This window comes from Durio zibethinus, chromosome 19 (assembly GCF_047325235.1).
Source record: "Durio zibethinus cultivar Kanyao isolate XHJ-2024 chromosome 19, ASM4732523v1, whole genome shotgun sequence".
Lineage (NCBI taxonomy): Eukaryota > Viridiplantae > Streptophyta > Magnoliopsida > Malvales > Malvaceae > Durio > Durio zibethinus.
This window is the reverse complement of record NC_143180.1, coordinates 6,147,072-6,156,626: the sequence shown is the minus strand read 5'-3', so window position 1 is coordinate 6,156,626 and position 9,555 is coordinate 6,147,072. Positions and strand designations below refer to the sequence as shown.

Here is a 9,555-nt window from a genome sequence, read left to right as displayed (position 1 = left end):
TAAAAAGCATTTTATAGGTAAAATTTTGAAGGCATCAAAATGATGTGGGAAAAATGTGCTTTTAAAATTGTTTAAAGAAAGAATTAGGCTGTGATAAAACCTAAAGACATTTTGACTGCATTTAAAAAAATTTTAATAAAATATTTATGCTTAAAATAGAAAAAAAATACATTTGAACATGTACTTTTGACTCAAAGAATTAGATTCGAAATTTTAATTCTTTAACAATTTGAAAAATAATATACAAATTCATATCATAATTGAAAAATTGAAAAAGATTTACACAATTTCTTTTAATTTTCAATATTATTTGAACATTGAAGTGCATGGCAATGGCTCACCTTTTTCCATGACCAATGCTTTTCCTAAATGTTCATTTATAGTTTATAAGATTGGTACCTGGTCTATATCAAACAATTAATATTCGGAAAAAGATATATTTGTACTTCAAGTTAGCATTTTCATTTTTTACTAAACAAAATTTGTGAAATATTATTTCATTTCATGACCAATTGTGACAACTATTTTCATAAATAATTATATTTATTAATATTTCATAATTCATCTCTAACCCTAATTTCCTTTTTTTTTTCTATTAAAAATAAAAATATTGTAATTTAAAATTCATCTCTATGCTTAATTTAAGTTTAGATCTCAATATATTCCTAAATGTACACATTTAAAATCTTTAAACTATCATGAATAATTGCACAAAAACCATTTTTTGCTTTGTTGCATCAAATTTTAATGCACTAAAAAAATATTGGTCTAAAACTAGACCTATCAAGGACTTAATCAAGTGCTAAGTAGTTGGGCCTTTTCATGCAACACATGTAATCAAATAGATTAAATTAATCTCAATGTCATCATCAAATTACCAATTAAATTTCCTAATCCAAGCATATTATCTCACTTTAATCTCTAATCTGTAAGCAAAGATTAGCACATTGATCTCTACTTAGACTAAGACAAAAAACTCAATCGAAAAAGTCTGAAGATAAGTGTGTATGTTTGATTGTGTTATACAATTACATAATTAATACTTGATAAATTTAAAATTTATCTTAATTCATTTATATAATCATTTTAAGAGGTGACATAAAATGTGTCTAAAATTTAAAATTTAACATTTAAATCTTTTTCTATCCCTAACCAGCTTTATAAAATGAAAAAAAAAAAAAAACACTCAGGAAACCCTAATTTGAAGGGTAAATAGATAATTTCACATTCTATATTAAGTAAAAGAGTTTGTTAATGGTATAAGCCGAACCGATTACCAAGGATCAAATCTTGTCCCTAAGACCAAAAGATAAGGAAAAGGAAGAGTCATGGTGTTGACCAATGAACACACACCATGGTTAATTAATTGGTTTAAACAAAGCCAATTAAAAAAAGAAGAGTTAATTAACCATGGTTAGTACCGAAGAGTTAGGGCCTCGGACAAGATGAAAACTTCAACTGTAGTCAGCCTTGATTTCAGAGTACATGAAACTCGTGATATCTTCCACCAAAATATCGTGATATTTCAAGTTGAAAAAAAAAGCTTTATTTTTTGGGATTATCCAAATTATTTATTTAACAGAGATTTATTAATTATAAAAAGAAATTCTCTGCTTGTTTTTTATTATTTGGATGTTTCCTTTTCTGATCTGTATGTTCCCACTCGCTTCTTCGTCGCGTGGTATACACTTCTTGTCAAGATGAGCCTACAATCATGTGCTCTTTGACTAATATTTTGGGATATGTATTTTTTTATTTTCTTTTCTTTAATAGATTGTCGTTTAATTATCTTCCCTTATATCACCAAAAATATTACAATAATATTAACATTAAAAATAATATTTCAATTATAAATAAAAATAGTACCATATATTTTCATAAAAAATAATCTTACTTACATATATTTTCATCTCTTATTTTTAATACTATGCCACGTGTATACTATCATGTAAGCATCATTCATTTGTTATGTCTGATGTTAATCGTTTTTTACTATGGATGAATGTATTTTAATTATTCATAAATTTAGGTATTTATAAATCTATGATATTCATAAGCTCAATTAATTATAAATAATTGTACTTCAATTATAAATAAATGTACTTCGTCTTCTTTTTATTTAAAATTTGTGTATAGATTCATATTTACTATTAATTAATTATAAATTAAATTCAAATTAAATGAATTTAACTATGCATAAATTTAATCATCATGAATTTATAATATTTATGAATCAAATTAATTATGAATGAATGTACTTATGTCATGTTTGATGCATAAGGTGATAGATAGGATAAGATGATAACTATCTTATATTGATGTATTTATATCATGTTTAATGCATAGGATGATGGATAAGATGAAATGATAATTATCTTATATTATGTTTGGTTTATTTCTAAAGAAAGGGAAATGATTGTAAGAGGATTAATCATCTTTTTGGTATAGGATAATTCAATTATCTCAAAGTATAAAAAAAATATTTTTAATTCATAGGATTGAATTTACATATGCTATTATATCCTTAAAAATTATATTAATAATTTAAATTATATAAATTTTGAGAAATGATAATTTTGACCAATAATAAATTATCCTATCTTGATCCTTGTTTACATCAAACATAAAATAATACGGCATTATTTAATTTAATGCTAATCATAATATCATTTTATCTCATTTTATCTTATTTTATCATAATCTTAGGCATCAAATACACTCTTAGTGTTTAATATAATTTAATATTAACATATTTATTAAATAATATAAATACACATGAATCAAATCAATGTATTAAATTTGCAACAATACATGACATAATATATATATATATATGTATATAAGTGTACATAATAGTGTTAAAATCCAAAGAAGTATAATAAAAAAAGAAATTAAAATTAAAATATCACACAAAGAATTTATAAAAGGTCCTAATCATCAAAATTTTAATTCATAGGTGGTGTGTATTTTTAGTTTTACACGAATCAAACATTAAGATTCCAAGAGAACTAGAATTTAAGAACACCAATTTTATTTATTGCATCTCATATGAAAAATGGATGTGATCTTCAATCACTATGATTAAAAAATATTTAAAACTTTTGTCATACAAACAAAAATAGTATAAGGATGAATAAAGTTTATTAGAATGGGATAAAATGAAAATAAATAAAGTTTATTAGAATGGGAAAGTTTTAATTTGGGATTTAAATAAGTCTTCATGTAACCATTTTTAATAAATGTCCAAATTACAATCTACTTTGCACAAAAAAAAAAAAGAAAAAAGAAAATTGGATTACCATCATATTTATTCTAACATTCAAAATGTTTAAATGAACAATAAACTACCACATTCAATTAACCAAACTTCACTTGGAAAGGATCAAATAATCTTTTACCAAAAAGATATTAATCCTCCTTACAATCTTTATCTTTTTTTATATAAAAATTAAATATGATATAAGATGATTATCATATTCTTCTATCAATAATCCTATGCATAAAACATAATTTGAGTTTCTAAAATTATATAATAAAATGATATTATAGATTCAAATTTCTAATCCAAAATTAACTCAGAATTAATTTCTTGAAGTTGAAGTACCATTTTTGACGTATAATGTGATTTTATTGAAAATCTAACGAATTTCAACAAAAAAAAACTCTACCAAGAACTTAAATAATTCATCCTTTTTTAGTTCAAAGTTGAGACCAAAAGGCATAAAAAGAAAAGATTTAATTTTCCACCCAAAAGAAAAAAGAATTATTTTGAAAGAATTGAAAGTGTAAATCACGCTTGGGTGATGGAGAGTAGAGTGGGGAAGAAACCTAAAATATAAAATATATATATATATATATAATTAGAAGAAGAAGAATTAATACTAGTAAAAATATTAAATAAAAAAAAAGGGAAAAAAACAAAAGAACAGAAAAAAAAAAAAAAAAAAAGGCAAAATCACCTGAATTTGTCTTTGGTCTTGGACTCTTCGCCATTCATATGATCACTAAAAAAAACCTATTTGCTTTTTTTTTCAATTTATTTATATTTTTTTTGTTCACAGGTTTTTTGGTCTCTCCACCACAGTCCTCTGGTCGGCAAACAACACAAAATCTTCAATGTTAAAATCTCTCCTCTTTCTTTTCCCTTCTTTAAAACTCTCACTTTCTCTTCACTTTCCCTTAACTGAAAGACCTTTCTTTCTTTCTTTTTTGTTTTTCCTTTTCTGAAACTGGGTTTCTCTTCTTTTTCTCCTCTCTTCTTTTCCTTCACCAAGTCTTTGTATTGATATATCTCTCATTTTCTGTTTTAGCCTTAAAAGGGTTCAGTTTCTTGCATTGTTGTGCTTCTTTTGGTTCATTTTAATCAGGGTTGTCTTTCTTTAGGTGGAAAAATATCTCCTTTTCTTAAAAGGTAAGGTCTTTTAACTCTTTTCTATTCTCTTTTTTCCTTTAAGTGAATTCTTTTTAATGGTTTTTTTTTTTTTTTTTGTGTTTGGAAAATATGGTGTGATACAACTATGAAAATTTCTGTTTTTCTTTGTTTTGTATTTTTGTATTTTTTGGGTTTTGTTCTATAGTAGCTAATTTATCTGTCTCATTTGGTTGCTTTTTAGTTATGAGATAATTTTCTGCCATTTAAGTAGTGTATTGACAATTTTTGTTTACTAAAAAACTTTTTTTTATCATTTTTTACAATATTTATTGGTTTTTTGTGTGTGTGTGTGTGTATACATATATATATATATATATATATATATATATATATAAGTTTGTTGCTTTACTATTTACTAAGATATGCTTTTAATTTTCTTGTACTAGCAGAATAATCTTCAAGTGAGAAAACAGAGCAAGGGAAGGATAGTTATTTGTATGCTTTAGATCAGCAGAATTGGAAAATGATAACAGTCATGGATTCTAGGAAAGGACTCATGAAGAATTCAGAAAAATGCTTAGATCCTCAACTCTGGCATGCCTGTGCTGGTGGCATGGTACAAATGCCATCAGTTAACTCCAAGGTGTTCTACTTCCCTCAAGGTCATGCTGAACATGCCAATGGGAATGTAGATTTTGGGAGTCTTGCGATTCCTTCACTTATCCTATGTCGAATTTCTGCCATTAAGTTTATGGCAGACCCTGAAACGGATGAGGTTTATGCTAAAATTATGTTGGTCCCTTTGAGAGAGAATGATTTTGGGTATGAAGATGATGGTTTTGATGGGAATATGGGGATGGAGAATCCTGAAAAACTGGCTTCCTTTGCTAAGACATTGACTCAATCTGATGCTAATAATGGTGGGGGTTTCTCGGTTCCGCGCTATTGTGCAGAGACTATATTTCCTAGGTTGGATTATAATGCAGAACCTCCTGTTCAGACCATTCTTGCAAAGGATGTGCATGGTGAGGTTTGGAAATTTAGGCATATATATAGGGGAACACCTCGTCGGCATCTTTTGACAACAGGGTGGAGTAATTTTGTGAATCACAAGAAGCTTGTGGCTGGTGATTCAATTGTGTTCCTGAGAGCAGAGGATGGGGATCTTTGTGTGGGAATTCGTAGGGCGAAGAGAGGAATTGGGAGTGGACATGAGTATCCATTTGGGTGGAATTCAGGGGGTGGAAGCTCTGGTTCACAATTTGGGGGTTATTCTCCATTCTTGAGGGAGGAGGAGAGTAAATTGATGGGGAAGGCTTCTAATGGGGATCTGAGGGGAAGAGTAAGGGCTGAATCTGTGATTGAAGCTGCTACTCATGCAGCCAATCAGCAGCCCTTTGAGGTTGTTTACTATCCACGAGCAAGCACTCCTGAGTTCTGTGTGAAGGCATCATCAGTTAGAGCTGCAATGCAAAGCCAATGGTATCCTGGGATGAGGTTCAAAATGGCTTTTGAAACTGAGGACTCTTCTAGGATTAGCTGGTTCATGGGAACAATAGCTACTGCTCAGGTTGTTGATCCTATCCGTTGGCCTAATTCTCCATGGCGTCTTCTGCAGGTAGTTTCAATATTCTCACAATTCATCTTCATAGTTTTACTCTGTAGATTGTCATTGATTTAGCAATTCTATGCCCTTCATTAGTGTCTTTCAGAATTCAACTTAGTCCTCAAAAGTTATAAGAATAGTTACATCCTTATATTCTAAGCAAGTTATATTCTGCTCATAGATTTGCTTCTAATATCTGTTTTTTGAATTAACATCTTGCAGGTAGCATGGGATGAGCCAGATTTACTTCACAATGTGAAGCGTGTTAGCCCATGGTTGGTTGAATTGGTCACAAACATACCAGCAATCCATCTTAATCCTTTCTCACCACCAAGGAAAAAGATGCGGGTTCCACATCACCCCGACATTTCCTTACTTAGCCAAATTGCAATGCCATCATTTTCCAGTAACTCTTTTAGGTCTAGCAGCCCCGTATGTTGCATTACAGACAACATTCCTGGAGGCATACAGGGAGCCAGGCATGCACCATTCGAATTATCTTCATCAGATCTCCACTCCAACAAGCTGCATTCGGGTCTGTTTCCATTTGGTTTTCATCAACTTGATCGTACTTCCCAACCAACTAGACACTCCAGTGACAATGGGAACAATCGGGATATATCTTCCTTGCTAACAATGGGAAATCCTACCCAGAGTTTGAAAGAAAGCAATGAAATAAAGACACCCCATATCTTATTGTTTGGTCAACTCATTTTCAGTGAGCAGCAGGCTTCTCAGAGCTGCTCAGATACCGTTGGAAACAGCTCCTCAGACGGGAATACAGAGAAGACTGCAATTTCTTCTGATGGCTCTGGATCTGCATTACATCAGAATGGTCTAGAAAATTCTTCAGATGAAGGGTCTCCTTGGTGCAAAGAGCATAAAAAAACTGATCTAGTGTTGGAGACTGGTCATTGCAAAGTATTCATGGAATCAGAGAATGTGGGAAGAACCATTGATGTTTCAGTTCTTGGATCATATGAAGAGCACACGGGAAGCTGACCAACATGTTTGGCACAGAAAGTTTGGAGATGCTGAGCAGTGTGCTCAACCTTTATGCTGCCATTTCTGTTAAACACACAGGAGATAAGCCCTTCAGGTACTGGTGATTCCTTAGCATCACTTCCTTTTGATGTTAATTATGTTTTCTTATTGTTTTCTGTCTTGCAGTGAGTTTCTGAAGACAGCAAGGAGGCTAACAATTCTTATGGATTCAGGAAGTGACAACATAGGAAGATAGAGACCAAGGAATTTTCGCTAATTGTACAGTTTGGAAGCCTTTGGTTTTGATTTTCATTTCATTTCTTCGTTGGTAGTTGTGGGAAAGCTCCACTTCACCCTTTCTTAGGATACTGAAGACCACATTTTGTTGCTTAGCTTAAATTTTCTTTGGACGGTAAAGGATCCATTTCCTTCGTCTTATTTTCAAATTCGAGTCCTAGAAACTGTAAGCTTATGTCAGAAAAGGCGCAGACCGCCATTTTGCTCCTCATGGAATGTAGGGCTACAACATGTTGAATAAATATTCCTTAATGATACATCAATATTTGTCTCTTTGAAAAATCCGTCCCATCTTTGCATTTAGCATGGAGTTTCTGACATTTGATTCAGTAGATTCATGTTGTATGAAGAATTCCTAATGGTTGCTTCAATGTATGCAGACTATAGTTGGAAAAGTCATAGAACTGTTTACTTGTTTCATGTTTTTCTTTTTCCCTTGCTAAGCAATGAAACCATTTTCAATTTGATTATGTAGCCATTGACAGTCTGGATTTTGGATGGTCATAGTCTGATAAGGTGTTCTTCTTTGAACATTGCAAGAATCAGACAAAAGCATCCTTAACCACCTGTTCTTAAGTGGTCTTAGACTTTGAAATAACCTTCTAGCAACCACAAAAGTCAATGTTTTCAATAACTTAATTCAAGAGAACCCTAGAACCATAGACTGAAACAGATTCATATTCAGTAACGAGTGCATTCTCACCCCAACGGAACAATAGTCAATCTTATGTTGAACAAGCCGAGAATCCACTTTCACCGCATTGGGATCTATTATCGAATACAGCCTTGTTTAAGCAATTTTGCCATGTCAAGATGAAAATAAAATACAAAGACAAAAGTTGCTATCCTCAAATGCTTGAAAGAACCATCTTTGCGGCCGAATGGGGTTTGCCTTGTTAAGACATTTTAATATTTTAGAGAGTAAAACTCGGATCCTATCCTATGTTGACCAAAAAAACAGGGAGAGGTGGGAAGGGGAGGGGATTGAAATTTGATAATGTTGAATTTCTGTTGAGATTATGACAGAACACAACAGGGATGGACGAATGTGGTTTGCCTTGGATTGAAGCTAGGAGTTATGAGGCTAAGACATTTTAATATTTTACAGAGTAAAAGTTGGATCCTACTTTTGACCAAAACAATAGAGGCAGGTGAGAAGGGGAGGAGTTTGAAATTTGATAATATTGTGAAACAAAGAATGACGATTTTGCGGAATTTCTGTTGAGATTATGACAGAACACAACAGGGATGGATGAGCCAAGCCGGGTCTCAAGGCACATCGGTTGTGCAAAGATTATCTTTTGCACATACAAATCCTAGAGATTGTTAAATAAAGCATTTTAACCAAAGTCAACTCCCCCATGCAATGTGCACAGATTCTCTCACATACATGCATTTGAAAATTAAAATTTATTTAATTTTACGAAAAATATGGGATAAACAAATTATTCATACTTTCGAGATAAAATATAACGTATTTTATAAAAATCATACGTTTGAAATTAACAAATTTATTGATTAAGTTAATGCATCTTTAAAATCATACATAAACTTGTATATTTGATGAAATTAATATTAAGTTGGTAACTTTCTCCATTTTTTTCAAGTATATGATTTTTTAAGGTCAATTGTGGTATATATTGGCAACCATAATTTCTTCTTACAAGCATATGATTCAACTTTTAACATGGTTTTGGGGTTTGAATTCATTTAATGGGATTGAAAGAATTGTACAAATTTAAAAAATGACAATCTTCATTGAATCCAAATAATATCAAATGGGTTATGAAAAACTTTCAATTTTCATAAAAAGGAAAATTATCTATAATTAGCTTAGTTCAAGTTGCATAATGAACTAATTGTTACATTTTATATATTTTTTAAATATAATTTTAATGAAAATTTTAAACAATTTGTTGAAATCCATGCACACGTGCACAAGCACAACCAACCATATAGTCTTGGGATATTTTAAAGTAAAAAAATGGTTTTAAAATTTCAACCATAAAAGCTTGACTCTTGTGCTACACAACAACGTAAACAAAAACATTGGGATTTGAATCAAAACAAGTGGTTTTAATCAAACCAAATTGCTTCACCAGCTGGGGTTAAGAGTTTTAAGGATAGCAGGTCAAATAGGCAAAGGCAGTGAACTGGCTTCACCTGGAATTGCACAAGGCAGACAAAGATTCGTGAGTCAAGGAATGCTGGCCCCACTCTTTTTGTCAAGTCTTAAGTGACAAGCTATTGACATAAGAAAAAAAATTAGACCAAACTTCAATTTTCTCTCCTTTAA

General features: G+C 30.9%; 1 pseudogene across 1 annotated transcript; it reads left to right on the top strand.

Moving 5' to 3' along the window:
- Positions 1-4,273: 4,273 nt before the first annotated feature.
- On the top strand, positions 4,274-7,362 carry LOC111309849 (auxin response factor 18-like; annotated as a pseudogene). The gene is made up of 4 exons (XR_016330347.1): positions 4,274-4,411; positions 4,822-5,990; positions 6,201-7,077; positions 7,149-7,362. The product of XR_016330347.1 is annotated as an auxin response factor 18-like (transcript).
- The last annotated feature ends 2,193 nt before the right edge of the window (positions 7,363-9,555 follow it).